The 16,757-nt window shown below is 34.0% G+C and overlaps 1 protein-coding gene across 2 annotated transcripts in view; it reads right to left on the bottom strand.

Annotated features, from left to right (window-relative positions):
* Positions 1-16,757, bottom strand: part of LOC103576205 (ephrin-B2) — a 178,023-nt gene that overhangs the window by 77,450 nt on the left and 83,816 nt on the right. The window lies entirely within an intron of this gene.

The raw sequence follows: 16,757 nt of genomic DNA, 5'->3' as shown, positions 1-16,757 counted from the left end.
TCATCACTGCTCTCTACACCGAGTTCCACCAAACTTTACTTACGTATTACAATGTATGCAAGTATAACAAGAAAATATATATATATATATATATTATATTTTAACAGAACCCGTTTCTTTAACTACTTTATTTTTTGTCTGAAAACTTTACAGTTATATGTCAATTATATATTGTAATTTATTATTATTATTTTTTTATTATTTTATTATGTTTGTATTTTATGTAAATTTATTTTTCTTCTTTATTCATCTTAAATTCTATGCTACACAACATTTTCATAATTCCGCTCGTGCGCGAGGAGACCACAATTTAATTTACATCACGCAATGTAATATCGACCACATGGCCGCGGGTTGGATATACTAATGCTACTGGTCATCATAGACCATACACGCTTACACATAAGTATTTCTCACACTCAACTATATACATGTATATATAGATAATAAGGCAACAACTTTAAGCAATTATATATACATTGTAAATTCAAGTAACCAGAGGGATCGTAAACAAGACAATAAATGTCGCGGCAAAGGTTAATGAGTTTATCACCATCTTAATTTACACAATTATTTTTACCCCCCATATAAATAAACTCATGTATAGGGCATTTATCAAGGCCGAAGATTTTTTAACAACAATAATTTTTCATTAAAATGCTTAAACTAAAATTATAGTAATTTAACATTCTTCGAAACTAAACTCGTAAATGCTCTGGAATTTAACATGTAACTGTCTCGAAGTGGGCGATTTGCCGTAGAATTCTCCATATGTATTGTGAACTAACTTATAAAGATCATAAATAAAATAACAAGAGGATAGTTTAACACGAGGAAATAAATGTCAAGCTAAAGGTTAATGACTAATGAGTTTATCACCATTTAAATTAACACAACAATTACTTCCATACCCTTACGAAAACTATATATATCACAACACACAAATCCTAAAAAAAAGTTTTAATTAAAGCCAACAAAGAACTGTCGATTTAGATTTTTTTCATCCATAATATAATAGTCCCTCACATTATGTACGTTATTCCTTTTAATTTACACTATATAGCTCTATAGCTCTATGGCTGTATACCTTGTAGGCCTAGGGCAGATAAAAAACGGGTGTGGGTCATCATTTATCTAGCTCGATTTGTCATCTGTCCAATCAGTCAGCCGACATATGCTTAAATAAGATTACATTTGTCGTAATGCTGAGTGCGAACAAAAGTGTCCCCTTTATATTTTTTTTTATTTAACCCACACACGCACACACACACTTACACATATATCTATAAATATATGACCGCGAGTACCTTTGATCAAAGCAGGGGTTTCGCAAGGATTTTCCTTTACCCCCAGGCCCGATTATAACCTAGGCAACTGTTATATAAAATATATATAATATATATACATGTAAAAATGATATATCGTTATCGGTTGTGACACCAGAGTCGTTATAGATTAGGGGCCGATTTTTTTCGTTGATAAATTTTTTTAACTAAACTAATGGCCAGCCTCTCGACAGATTACGCACGCGAACGTTGTATCCCAATTGGGACGTATCCCTTCTGCAGAGATTAGTGGCTTATCGTTGAGCATTACAGTAATGCACCGTGGAACACGCATAATGCCGCAGGATCCGCTTTAAAGGGTTTACGCGAGCTCTCATTGGGCTTTTACGAATATATATTTCGGCCTATACGTCATTATATTTTTATAATAAAATACGTTATTGATATCGTTTGCAAAAAAATAATTATGCCGTAAATGATTGGACAATTTACCCGAGTACATTAATATTTGATATTTATAAATGAACTAGTAACAGTATCGAGTATCTTTAAGCCCTAAAATTTATAGTGCCTGGTTAACAATAGAGAGAGACTGTAAATAGTTAAGTGCACACGGTGTACCGGGCGAAACGTGTAGATCGAGCGGCGAGAGAAAGCGAGGTGGTCAGGTCGTTCTGGAGTTCATAACCGGTTGGAATGTATCTAGTCGTTTCCTTTAACGATCTCTACTGTGGCTGCTGCACTGGTGTAGTCCACATTGACTGGGACAGCAACACTAACAACAACAACTACTAGAACAACAAACTCTACGTCCATTGCATTGTTTGCATTACCCCATAAGCTCCACTGAGAGATACTTATCTCTTATATTTCTCTTCCTACTCTCTTTATCCGCTTCCAGATCCTAGCAATAGCTTTTAAAACGTCTAGCTTCTGCGGGTGTTGTACCGACCTTTAAATATAATAACAGTCAAATCGCCAAATTGTTAACGGCTTAAATTAGCACCAATTACTCGGTACATCTCCGATCCTATATAATAAACTCGATTACTCTATCATCAGTGTGTACATGTAATAACAACATCAACTACCACTTTCAATATAATAGTCGTAGTTAAAACTACAATAACCGTTGCAATTGTGTATAATATGTGGGCTGGTACTATACATATATATTTATATATATATATATATATGAGCAACGCGATTAAAAAATCACGGGGACTTTGTCATCATAGAATACTCCTTCTTCTATTTAATCGATTGTACGGACAAAACATTTTGTTCAAGTTCAGAGTAGGTCGTATGTCAGATTTTTTTTTTTTTTCGGGGTTACATTAACAAAAGAGGACGCGAGAGTGACAGTAGCGACTGGTGAGACTGTGAAATCAAACACGTGCAAGATCGATGGCGCGATACAATTTTATTTATATTTTTCGTGGAGAAGTGAGTCGAGAGTCGAGTCAAAATTTAAAAAAAAAATCGATAGGTTGACATTTTCATATATTATTATAAAATAACTTCACAGGGTATATTTATATTTATATGTGTAGAGTAGGATATAATGCTCAGCAATAGTTGTCGTGTCTAATAAATTTTATTATTCTCAGCATCTCGCTTGCAAGTAGAGAGCCCGCATCGAACGACATGTCTGGTTTCTTTCTCACGCCTGATGTTGCGGTAAAGAATTCAACTTGATCGTCAGTGTTGATAGCAATTGCTAAGATTTTTTTGGGTTATGCTGCTGCATATGTGATAGGTATCTACATACACATACATATACGTTGATTTTTTGCATTCATCGTTACAAATATATATTATTATTTTTATTTACTTTTATGTTCATAAAAGGAAAACTCTCGAGAGCTTGAATAGAATATTAATTATTATTTATTATTTATTGTAATTCACATTAGCATTACAATAAAAAAATTGTTGCGTTGCTAATACTGTGAATTGTGGATGAGGATAAAAGAGCTGACGAAAGATCGACATCTAAAGTATGATAAATTTTATACGCAGCTGCGGGTCACCGAGTTGGAGTGTCACGAGGTACTGCACACCCCATCATGTCACAATACTAACACCGTCTTCTATTTCTTTAGCTATTTTCCCTTTTATTTTTTCTGCTACATAAAAATACACTCACGTTCCAATAAAAAAAAAAAAAAAAAAAAAAAAAAAAAACAGAGAAATGAGTTTTTATTATCACTAATTGCTACGCCACTTGTAAAGTGTGAAAATAATAACCCAAGTGACATATTCATGGTTAATTGTATAACATATATGTACATATATAGTATATTGATATGAACGGTGTAGTATTGAATAGATGCCGGCCTTGCGAGCTTATATTGATTCATTTTATCTCGAGAGTCGAGGACGGTCTCTCAACTCTACTCGTTCCTCTGACTGGCCTCCCATGATGAAACGTGAGGTAAGGGCTTCTTCATTCTTGCCCCCTCATATCGAACACCTACCCTAGCCGGTTTCAGCAACGCGTTGCCCGGAAACCCACCGTTATACTACTCGAATAAGGGGAAGAGAAAAGACCACACATTGTCCTGTCGCTATATACCAACAACCCCTACGTACATCATACAATGAGGGGTCTACGTATGTAATCCTCATCGATGCGTGCTTTCAATCCTACTCTTCCTTTATTTCTTTTTCTCTGCCATACTTTATTTTATTTCAGTTATTCTGTGCTAACGCTCTAAGTGTTACTACAATATTAACTATTTCGAGCAATAAGTACCATCACTTTTTTTTTCTTTTTTTTTCAGCCCAATAGTGATAATAGTAATGATTGAAAATTATGCTGCCGTTTGTATTGAAATCATCTGTAGTTAATTGATTGCCATGATTGAATTTTATTATGATGGAGGGTGACATTGATTAAATATACATTAATTATAGGAGAGTAATCGTAGTGTAGCAGCTGTGTAGTGTATCTACATGGAGGAAAATCACTCTGGTATTTTTGGAATTTCAGCCAAAATATTTCGAATTAAATCACAGAGAAATTTCAACATTAATTTACAAAATACTTTACCTCCATATATATAAATGTATTTAACCATCATCATGTTTCGATAATTGAATCAAACTGATATGACATTACTAGATAGAGAGTATTCTGTAAATGAATATATATTTGAATCAATAGAGTATTTAAATAACGCGATATTGAATTTATGTTTAAGGGAAATAAAATATCCTGAACGGTTAAATTTACGTCATGTAAATATACATAAAATAAATGTTATGCCGTGTTTTGGTATAAATATGGCGACAGTTGAGAATGAAAATATAATAACAATAAAAATAAGTGAAAGAGAAAAAATATTATCGTACATGTCAAGAATCTGAAAAAGCATCACTTTCAATCCCATTTCTGGGAAACGCAGGGAGAATGAGTTTCCATTTCCACGCTCCATTTTATTTTCATTCTCGATAAGTAAAGTGGTAGCAGAGACAAAGCCAGTGAATCGGCGGACTACGACCGGGGCTAAGAGATGTTTGATCGTCCCAGTACGATTGTCAGAGTGTTGTTTCTCGTTGGGGTCTTTACTTCCTCTGGCAACCCCCGTTCCGCCACGCGTCCTCGTCCTCGCTGTCATCCTGCTTCTATATTCCTCTCAACTCTGTTTCCACTTTCTCTCTCTCCTTTCTCAATGCTCCTGCTATCTATCTACCTATGTTATTTTCCGGATAAGATGGAAATTACGAGACGCCCCCGTTTGTACTCCAGCTAAATCTCTCTGCACGAACAATTTTCTTATTATACACACACATATACATGTATATATGTACAAACATACCATACATGTATTTTCTGTCTGTCTTCTTATTATAACATTGTCTAAAAAAAACCGCATTACAGTTTTTTTCTTACTCTGATAATCAGCGACGAAAAAAAAAATAATGAATCGTAAATTTTATTACTCGTTTAATAGTAAAAATAAATGCTAGAAAATTTTCCACAGCCACAGATCCTCTACAGTGCAGACATATTTCGTGACTACAAGAGTGCCAATAAATAAAATAGAAAAAAATAAAAGTAACTCGTACTTTTTAGTGGATTACACGGTATGATTCACCCTAACTGCATACTTGAGAGCGTAACTCTCGACTTGGTAATTGATTGCTTCTGATACGCCTTTGTACCCTGTATACCAAACTCTGCACCCTCGATTCTTTCGACTGTCAGACATATATACATATATATACAAGCCAATATTTCTTGTATCTCGCTTTAGTTTATACGTCAAATTTACGATAGTGTGATTTCGTTGTCTCGCATTAGTTTCTTCGCAGAAGGGGCCGCCTGTAAATCCACATCTCGTGTATATGGACACAAGACATAATGAAAAATCAATCTACATAATATGCACTTACTGTAATATACGTTAATAATGTAAATATTTGGCTGGATCTATAGACGAAAAAGCGGCTCTGGCTCCGACTACCCGGACGGGGACTGAGACTGAGCTGAGCGAGTATATGGGACTGAATATACATTTAGTTGCGTGTGTACACAACTCCGGTCTGACTATCCGGTGGTCGTACGAAAGAAACCAGCGAGTCATGTTTAATATAATAAATATATAATAAACACGATACACGATGTACAGATGAGATTAATAGTTGAACATGTAAGTGGATAATTTTAAACGGGTGTAAAAATAGCACAGCTGTCTCCGTTAATTAATAATTATCTATAATAATAGTTATTTAAATGAAATTGATTAAAAGTTGCCGATGATCAATGTCTCTAATTATTTAACTTATTATTGTAAGTTACGGATATGAGGCACGGATCTGCATGTACATTCCGTGCTAACAATTAGCTGTCTACGTACCAGCAAATGTTGAGTCGAGAGAGATAGTGTCGGGTCTTATGTACGTAGAGATAGATAGGAGAGAGAACAGAGGCGAGGTTGGCTTTCGGCGATTGACGAGAGGATCCGAGGACTCGTCGTCGCGTGAGCTAGTTTCGTGTACAATCATTAGGGAGATGCTATCAGCTTCGTAAGTCACTCTGTCACCTGCTCAATCCTTTGCTCGATTATCCGGAAAGAGCATCATCGGTGTTAAACCATCAGCCATAAGCGCTAAGATACATCTTATCGATTAGACGGCTGTACATATAAATATACATATATAAATTTTGATAAAATATTTCAAACAATTATAGCTGGTGTTCTAATGGTGACTTTCTAGTGACTGGATATTTTGCGGTATCAGTTATACTTTTTAAGATAAAGTATTTCAAAGACTTATGAAACTCGTTGTATATTTCTCTATATATGTATAGGATATTACTCAGTGGTTTTAATTCCTTAAGAACAAGAATAATTTTTATCACTCGTAAAATAAAATGAAAAAGGTAAAAAGGTCCGTTTAAACAGAGTGAGTAATAAATATATATTATAGAGGAGTGCAATGGTTCGTGACGATATTCATACAGTTAAAGTTGCCCCCTGTAAAGACGATGTTTATGAAATTAGAGAAATGATCATGCGTACTTGACAGGTCACGCGGCTGTTTTCCAGCACACCAAGGCCATCAGTGACAATTTATTAAGCTATGAAATTACCCACGGGACACGATACATTGGGTATCGTGCATGGCTTGCAACATACACATACACACGCACTATCAAAAGTTAAATTTAAAAGCATTTAACATTTATACTATACGAATCATTTTCAACGGCACTATCCCCCTGTTGGAGTCGCTACTGCAGATGCTGGTAATATACGTTTCTCACTTAGATCCTATGCTCCATTACAATCTCGTGTTAAATATGTCTGCGTCACGAATCGACTTATTTTTTACTTTCATTTACATATATTTATTCCAGGTTATAAATATTACCCCGAGACAAGGTGAGTTAGTCCAGGAGCCTGATACAGCAGAGGGGCTGTATTCTGTAGCTGTATGACGTGGGGACTATGCGTTAATGAGCAAACGTCAGATCCACCTATCAAGTTTCTGATTCACGCTGCCGTGACGATACTCCTTGCGTGCAGATATCTATACACTCCTTTTTATACATTCTGCATAATACATATAATACGCGAAATTCATTTTTATTTTACTCATCTACACTCTCATTAATTCTAATTCTGGATATCATTTAATCATTTGCGTTTTAAATTTATCAAAAATCCAGAGAGTCGTCAATACAAGACTCGAGAGCAAGACTGTGTTATTATTTATTTTTTATATATATATTTTATATACATAAAGCATGATATCATGTCATGCTCCTGCATGACACTGCAGTGGGAAATTTTATCGACGCATATTTCAACAAGAATTTTTTTTTATTATATTTTATTGTTGGTGTAATGCGTTATCAGAATAAAAGATATGTGTGGACTATTTATTGGCTGACCAGCGTGTGATATTATATGAGGTTGTATATATTACTTGATCTCACAATTAGTAATTACATTAATGTATGTGGAAAGATCATATGTTGCGCAGTGGCGTGTAGATGAAAAATGACACGCGGTAAATCCGTTCGACACTTATGACTGATTTCAATGTTGATTGCACACCACGTATTCTTATTGACCGTAAGATGTTATTTTCATTGATCTTTATTTTATCAGTGCGCAAATATATACTATTTAAGGTGATTAATCGCGAGTTGCCCGTATAGGACCGAGTTATAATGCATTTACTAATATATATATATCTACATATATGGAGTAAATGCCTTCTGCAGTGCTCGGGGGTTCGTTATTAACTTTCATAAGTGCAGATATATATATATATATATGTGCTATACTACAGTCGAGTTATCATCTACGGCAATCGTACTCTTCTGCCCACAATCGCATTAATTTTATCGCAGTGGTAAACTGACGATAAGACTGACGAAATAAAAAAAAAATTACACACTTTTGAATACTCTGATGTGTGATGCTTGTTATTTTTTATTTTGTACACAGAAAAATTTATTTTTCCTCCAAGAAAATTTTCGTTTCCAATTTAAGATGCGAAAAATTTTTTAAAGCCAAGAAATTTTTTTTTCTGTATATATTTATAAAATTATTGAATATTAAATTTTATTTTAATCCGAAAAATATTTGACAGATTTTACGAAAATGAATCCCGGTCTAATGGCTTAAAAATTTACTAGTATTTTATAAAAAAAATTTTTTTATTTAAATGAATTGTAAATTTTATTTATTTTTCTTTGAGGAAAATATTTACTATACAATATTATTTTTTCGTCTCACCACAAATACATTATTTATTATTATACGTATTATTTAAATGAGAGAAATATATATATGTGATAATAATATATTGCCATGGCCATCATTAAGACTCAATGACGTAGTATGGAAGCAGCCAAATATATATTTATAGCGACTTATCATTTTTTAAAATTTTATATTTTATATTTAAAATGCCACTGTGCCCCTAGTGTAGCGTCTGGCTGACGGAATTATTAAAACTCAAATAGATGAATTCGTGCAAACAAGTTTTGTGAGTTAGTATATATGAATATGAATATATATTGGGGAGCCATCGTGGTTAGAAAAAAAAAAAAAAAAAAAAACAAAAAACAATTAAACTATTGCTAGTGCTTCTGCCACTTAAATTCTCTTTCTCTCTTGCCACCCATATCCCACTTTCAAATACTTGAGTCTATACTCAGTCCCGTTAATATGTCTATTATATATAATACACACACACATGCACATATATTTCTCTATTCCATTCGATTTACATTAGTATTCCGTTTATATTCTCTCGCTGATTGGTAATAACATTTAAACCTTAATCATATTAATTTTAATTTATTTTACACTATTATCTAAATTAAACGCGATATTCCGATAACAAGTTATTAACTCTATATTAATTATAGCTAATTAAATTACAGTAAAAAAAAAAATATAAAAAAAGCTAATGGCGGTACTTAAAAATAATCACTCATGTGTAATCGAACTGATAATAACGAGGATGAAATTATTGAGTAGACAGCAGTTTTAATAGATTAATAACAACTCAAGAAAATCAGTAACCGATTAATCTCGGTTGGAATAAATGTATGTATATGTATATGTATCTGTATAGTTAGTAAGAGGGAATGACAAAGGTCAAGCCATTGTCTTGGTTAGTTTTCTTGCATCTTTAACTCGGTTCTCTAGACGGCTTTGTTCAACAGTCACAGCAGCTTTTACCTATACGACTAAGTACATATATACATTGTCTTTGCTCCACTGCGCAATGTTGTGAATCCGTTTGGGTTTTTTTTATTCGCTAAACCTGACCATTACCTACTGTACTCTACTAACTACAAGGCTCTCGAGAACAACGCTGTGTCGTAGTCGTTGTCATCATTCTCGCAGTGTATTTATTTATTTTTTACCTTTTTTAAATTTTTTGCTTGCTTTTGTTGCTGCTCGATTCAATTAGTAAACAACAACAATGCACACATTCGTGTTTTATTGCCGATAATATTAAAATTTAATTGTTTTATTGTCTGTTATTGTTATTGCTCTGCCTCTTGCTCTTGAATTATTTGTGAGAACTTTAAGTTGAGCATCAATACAACAGTTTTTTTTTTCATTTTATTCTTTTAAATATTTAATGTTTCATTTATTAACTGCTAGAGTGAAGACTTGTGCGACTGAAATACATTTAATGGTCACTCCAATTAAATATTTTCGAGAGGCAGTCTTAGTCCTCACAGAGTTAACTTGTTCATCATCGATGCTTTTCTTTCTGTTGCTCGGTCGTACCGGTAATGCCTTCAGACAAACCATTCCGCATCGATAAGTGGACCCCGGTCGCCTGAAAAGTTGCTCCAATACTTAAACTTGGTACTCAAATACTTGAGCGTACTCAGCTGGCTCCCTGTTTAAATTTATTTCTACTTCTATGTGTATAGATTTTTTTTTTTTTTTTTTTTTTCATCGAGATTCAACTCGATAATAATTATTTTCAGATTAACTCACCAACTTTTATCGCTGCTGTCAATTGAAACAAATCGACGGGCTTGTCGACTGTGAATTTTCTTTATTTTAACTTCTCTTGTCTAACTTTTATTCTTTTACTGGTTATACTAAAAACAGAAATCTATTTAACTGAAAAAATCCGAGACGCTGGCGGTACTAATCAACAATGCGCAGCAAGCTCCATACTTGCCATTTAAATTTTAATTATTGTCAAACAAATTACAATTATTTAAATAGTCCCCTGACTACTCTGCACTTGAATTAATTGCCCGTAATATAATTTAATTATCTAGCAGTCTAGGTTTTAATGTTTAAAATTTATTAAAATATATTATGGAGAATATAAAGTAAATAAAAGTTTATAAATTAAAACAATAACAATTAATATATATTTTAGTAGCACTGATAATTAAAACAAGTCTGTGTGTGTAATGTAAGAGCGATGAGGTATGTATATTACTATTAAAAGAGTAGGCTGGTGGTATATTTACTGACTCGTTCGTAGCCGCAGCGCACCACAGCACGGCATGGCATGTGTCGCAGTACCTTGCTTCCCATTCTTCCATAAATTCCCGATTCATCCAGCTTTACTGCTAGCCAGCTCTCAAGGTTCTCTTCTCTCCTCTCCGCCCCTCCCCCATCAGCTACTTTACCATCCACGGCAACATAACTTGTGGAATACTTGCGGAAATTTGAAACTTTCGTATCGTATTAACACTGGTATTTGTTAGTTTCTTTGGGTACTCTCGATCGTTACTCATATACCCACCCCACAAGTGTACTTTCATCATATCTCTTTTATAACCGTTGCAGATGATGATTAACTCAAATTTCCATCAATTCAAAGTCCATGGGTTAAATATCTCACGCACATGCGGATATGGTGGGTACCGTTTTTCACCACATTACGCTCAGTTTTCGAAATTTTAAAAAATTTTAATACAATTTCTAAAATACGCGGTGACGTAATCAATTTTTTTTTTTCATTAATTAAAATAAAGTGTTAAATGTTGAAAAATGGAGCAGTGGCCACAAATGGTACTTCAACTACATGCGGGAAATATGAGTTCAAAATTTATCACTAATTACAAAATATCGGCAAACTCACTAATTAAAATTAATGAACGTTAGGGCAGTGGGTAGCATTCAAAATCAAGTAATTTGGAAATTAAATTTTTAATTATTTTACTAAAATTTCGAATAGAAATTTTCTTAACCCGCATGTGATAAATTTTCCACAGTTTTTTCAAAAGTTATAAATATTTGAATTATTCAGATTAATTTTGATAACTTAAAAGCTTGGGAATAATTCAAATTTTTCAAATCGCCATTTGAATTTATATTAAAACCCTTTTGTTATTATTATTATTTTCCATAACGTTTTCGAAATTATCCTGATAATTTTATTGAATAAATTGCTGGATATGAAAAAATAAAAAATATATCCGTATTTAAATCTTAGCACGCAGATTAGGTAATGTAAGTGATGTACAAACTTTCCGATTACACTGATTTATGTTGGTATTATAGGTATTATAGTAGAGTTATAGCTGTTATAATAACAAAGTTGATGATTATTCTAGTATGTATATAGCATTAGTGTAGCGATTGACCGAAACTGCTATCGCGAGTGTGCCAACTACTCAGTAGATTGCACTTTCCATTACATTTCTCAGTTGTTCTGAGTGAGGATATATATGTGTGGAGTTTAAGTTGCGTGATATGTCGGTTCAACGAGGATGCCTGTTTCCATCAGAGCTCTCTTCTCGTCCTCTTTCTTCCCCACATCCTCCTTTCTTGTGTTCGATGTTCCATCAGTTTACTTTATCTGTCGATACTCATTTCGTCTTATCCCTTGTACGTTATATCATGCACTTTACTCTACACCACTATCGCTTCCTTCTTTTTTATTCTCTTACCCTCTTCATAAATTTACGCTCCTTAGACAGTTAGACAACTTTTATTATTTTTTTAATCCTGCTGTTCTGGACGAAAAAAAACCCGTCGAAATTTATCAAAAAATAATTTATTATATTCAAATATTTTTTAAAATTATATATAAATATTTGAGCTCGAAAAAAACCATCGAAATTTATTTATTTATTTATATTGTCATTAATTATGTTAAGTACCGATTTTCTAAATAAATTTATGTACAGTACTAATGAGTAATGAACATTTATAATACTCACGGGAGCATGATGTGGAATATAATTATAGCGAAAAAAAATATTAAAAATAAAAATAAAATAGAAGCAGTGTTTTTAAAAAGAAACGTCACTCAGTAGCTTGATTAGAAGATGTATGCAAACGAGAATGAGAAGACCAAGTTCCGACACGAGATAGATAGGATCGGTCGGTAGTCGAACCGTGTAATTGATTCAGCTGAGCGAAACAATGAGTTTCTCGGCAGTTCCGTTGAGTATATATTGTACTCGATTTAATTCTATTCCGATGATACCTACATATACATACACATTCATATACATCGTACAATTCTATTTGATTATACCACTGACAAACGGAGTATTGTACGAGTAGGTATATATTAATATATACCAGTCTATTACACATATAAAATTATTAAAAACCATTCATCCTACCGATAAATTACCATTTATTAATAAGCAATTAGTATTAAATAATAGCAATCACATGAATTATTAAAGCGTGCGTTGATTTGTAGACAGCGCATATGAACATTTAGTATTGTGTTACCTTATATTATGAGTTATGTTATGTTATGTTATGACAAACAATGACAATACAAATGACTAAGTACTCAGAGCTCTGCATTAAAATACATGATCAAAGCTCATGTACTCTTTGATCTTACTTGACCGAACAAGTAAAAGCGCACTTAGTTTTTCATTTTCATCCTTTTTACCTCTGTTTTCGTCCAAATGTCCGTGCATGACAATACGGATTTAAATATTTATCATATTATACAGTTTTCACATCGATATTTATTGAATATTCAATGTCGTGTTCTATTCTAATTTAGTTTTCTGTACTTTAAGTGAAAATTTAATAAAGCTCTTAATTTTTAAGTCTAATTGATGATACTCAGCTAAAGCCAGTTTTAGAAAAAGGGAATTTCCAGAACAGCTAGCTCCATCTATGCTTTGCTTGAGCAAGTCTCTTGTATCGACAACTCAGTCGACAATTTATTCCCGATGCATAAAGAAAGTTTTTAAAATTTAATTACTATAGCCGCCGTAAATAATTAATTATAAATTTGACCGTACGGTATTTTTGATAATTATTATTAATTTTAAAATTATTGATAATTGTATTAAATATTTGTGGGTTTTATTAAAGGGGACTTGCGAGGTAAATTAATAGTATATGAGAGTGATTCGTTAGCAAATATCACTAATCAGGTCAAGTGACACACGGCGGACGAGTTGATTACGCATTCGTCGATCGAATTCACTAGCACGTAAATTAATGCGACAAGCTGGCAAATATCAAGGAGTGGAAGAGGAGGAACAGGAGTAGTCAGGATACTTGAATACTACTTGCGCGTGTCCTCAAAGTATATACATATCTACACAGGCAAGTATGATGCATATCCGTATTCATCAGTGAAGAACTTTGTGAAAATAAATAAAATAACATGTGGTATGGTAACTGCAAAGGGTGCTTGATGAAAAAATAAAATAAAAACTCGACATTCCCGAGAAGTCTGCCGAGCATAAACAAAGTATTTTGACTTGTGTCATAATACATCCATGTATTTGGTTTTTAACAGAAGATAAAGGAAAAAATAATAAATAACCAGCAGCAGAAATAAAATAAAAAATAATAAACATCACAGAAGCTCACGAAATCGTAAAAACCAAAAGACATTACTCGCGATGATCTTTTCCCGTATACTAGGCGAATCGTTTTAACAATAAATCGTCTCGCGAAGTCTCACGATTTTCAAGATACATCTACTTTGCGCAACTATAATCCTACTATTCCATCGTGGAGTTGCATAGTAGTACCTCGGCTGTGTACCCGGGATATCCATGGCATAGCAGTAGTCTTGTCGTAACGACAACTATAACTATATATCTGTGTATATAAACATGTACTATCTTTGTTGTTTTCTATTGAATTGGATTCTACTGATCGTGCGCGTGTATTTCCTGCTTACCGCAAAACTAAATCCTGATGTACCACCGGCACTATACCACCGGGATCGGATCCAGCTCTTTAGCTACTGATCACCAGTACCACTCGATAGAAGAGCAGTTCCTCGTTTTGCTCGGGCATCTAACCTTGAAGGTGCTCTGAGGACAAGTCGCTTTGGGATTACCGATCACTATCTCCCATCACGATTTACGGTCGTGTCTCGTGATTATTGAATGCCTCGTATATATTCGTCTTCGGGATACGCCCTTCTGTCATATCATTTACGAACATGTCACTGCTAAAGTCTAAATATTAAAATATCCATTTAATAGCATCTTAGATATTTTTTATTTATTGCCCTCGGTAATCAATCGGCTTACATCAACAGTCACCATCAATAAATTTCATTATCCATCAGATATATATGTATTTATACGTATGTATAAATATACCACCAAAGTAATTATCTTGATACAAATTACACGTACGTTAATACATCATCAGTCGACTGAGCCTCGTTTTCTCATCACATATGTTTAACTACATCAGTTCTAGAGTATTTGTGCACCTCCATGTAGACCATCAACACCAACATCACCATTAACATCAATATCAACTTCATCATGTACATGTACAGTCCAGGTATTCATACATATATATATATATTAAAACTATATATGAGTTTGCTACAGAGGTGTCAGTATCTATATCACTGTGATGAGGTACATCCCCCATATTCTTGGCTCGTTATTTTTGCTTGCTTCATTTCTTGTTCACATTCCCAGTGATTGAGTTAGACGGCGTGGATCAGCGCGTGTATATGGTTACAGCTTTAGCCGAGGCATTGAGTACCGTTGAGCTGCTGAACTGGTGAGCTCAACTCCTGCTTCCATACTGTACTGCTGCTTCATAATCTACACAACCAACGTACATATGCTCACACCAGCACATCAAAGTGGTATGCAGTTGCCAATTGGTACTCGACACCTACTCGTACCAGCATAGAGCTCTGCTCTGAGGATCCTCAATAAGCGAAATTATGTATCGCGTTTTTTACTCGGTGACATACATTTTTAAATAAATTTCCATTCCACTCACAATGTGGACTCTAGTATATGACTTTCACAATTTTTGTTATGAATAACATAAATGTATATACACGGTCTCGGTCGTTAATAATTCCACGATTTAGTAACATTTTAGTTGGACAATAATTCATATAGAAAGTCGTGTGACATCCTTGCTTACGTGGTAAGTTATCTCGTACACGAAGATGTACTTCATTTTATTCTAGACCTACTGACGTGATATATGTTCCTTGCACAAATAAACCTGTGATTGTGATATCTTAATACTGGGCAAGATTTCATTCAAAATTAAAATAAGTAGCAGCAAAAGTACAAGTAGTTATTATTATTATTATTATTATTTTTTTTAATTTAAATTTAAATTAATTGTCAATGAGAGCAACACAAACAAGATTTCTATGCGCTGCGGAATAAATAATACAGTGGAGGTATTGAACGCGAAAATTTATTATTATCGGAGTGTTCGTCACGGCGGCCGACAGCTTCTTAGGCTGACACTGGAAACTAATAAATAATACATTTGTGATACGGGTGGTCATGGCAAAAAAAATTTAACCGCCTTTGAAGCGGCGAACCTTGAGTGTAACTTGGTTCGCATTTCAAATATATATATATAGGTATTTTTATCCATACAAATGTATACTTGTATGTTTATATATAAGTACGTGCGTGTATGGGGTATCGGCGACTATATTTACAATGATCTCATTAACCTTTAAACCACGTACTGAGGACTAAAAATAACAGTTCACTCTAGTCTTTATTCTGTTCGAATTATTCTATCAAGTACAGAGCGCGCAGAGTTAACGGCTTTGTAATTATTTTAATAGATTTGGAGAGAGTTTAATTTTCAAGAGCATCGTGATGAAGCAGTCGAGGAGCTGTAGGAATTGACACAGAGTTGTATATATAATGGCGCACGTACGACGACCGGCGAATGCCAGATATCAACGTGTAGTTGCGTTGCGTGCCAAGAATCGCGGGGAACCGCGTGGACGTTAATTTGGTCAGACTTCCCAGACACCACGCGGTTTTAAAGTCTATTTTCCGGTGATGGCATTGTGCCCACACAAGCATCTCAAAACACTCTGCTGTTATTTTTCTCGGTCGGCGCATGCAGGAGCTAGTCGACTTATTTATCCCCGCGTTCTCTCTCAAACATTCACTTTACTTTTTGTCGCCATACTTTTCTTCGTGCAGTACTCTGTTGTAATAATAAAATCCGCCATGGGCGAGACAGGGTCGAGTAAATAATACTGTCCGCGAACGGT

This window comes from Microplitis demolitor, chromosome 3 (genome assembly GCF_026212275.2).
Source record: "Microplitis demolitor isolate Queensland-Clemson2020A chromosome 3, iyMicDemo2.1a, whole genome shotgun sequence".
Classification (NCBI taxonomy): domain Eukaryota; kingdom Metazoa; phylum Arthropoda; class Insecta; order Hymenoptera; family Braconidae; genus Microplitis; species Microplitis demolitor.
This window is presented reverse-complemented; position numbering and strand designations above follow the sequence as displayed.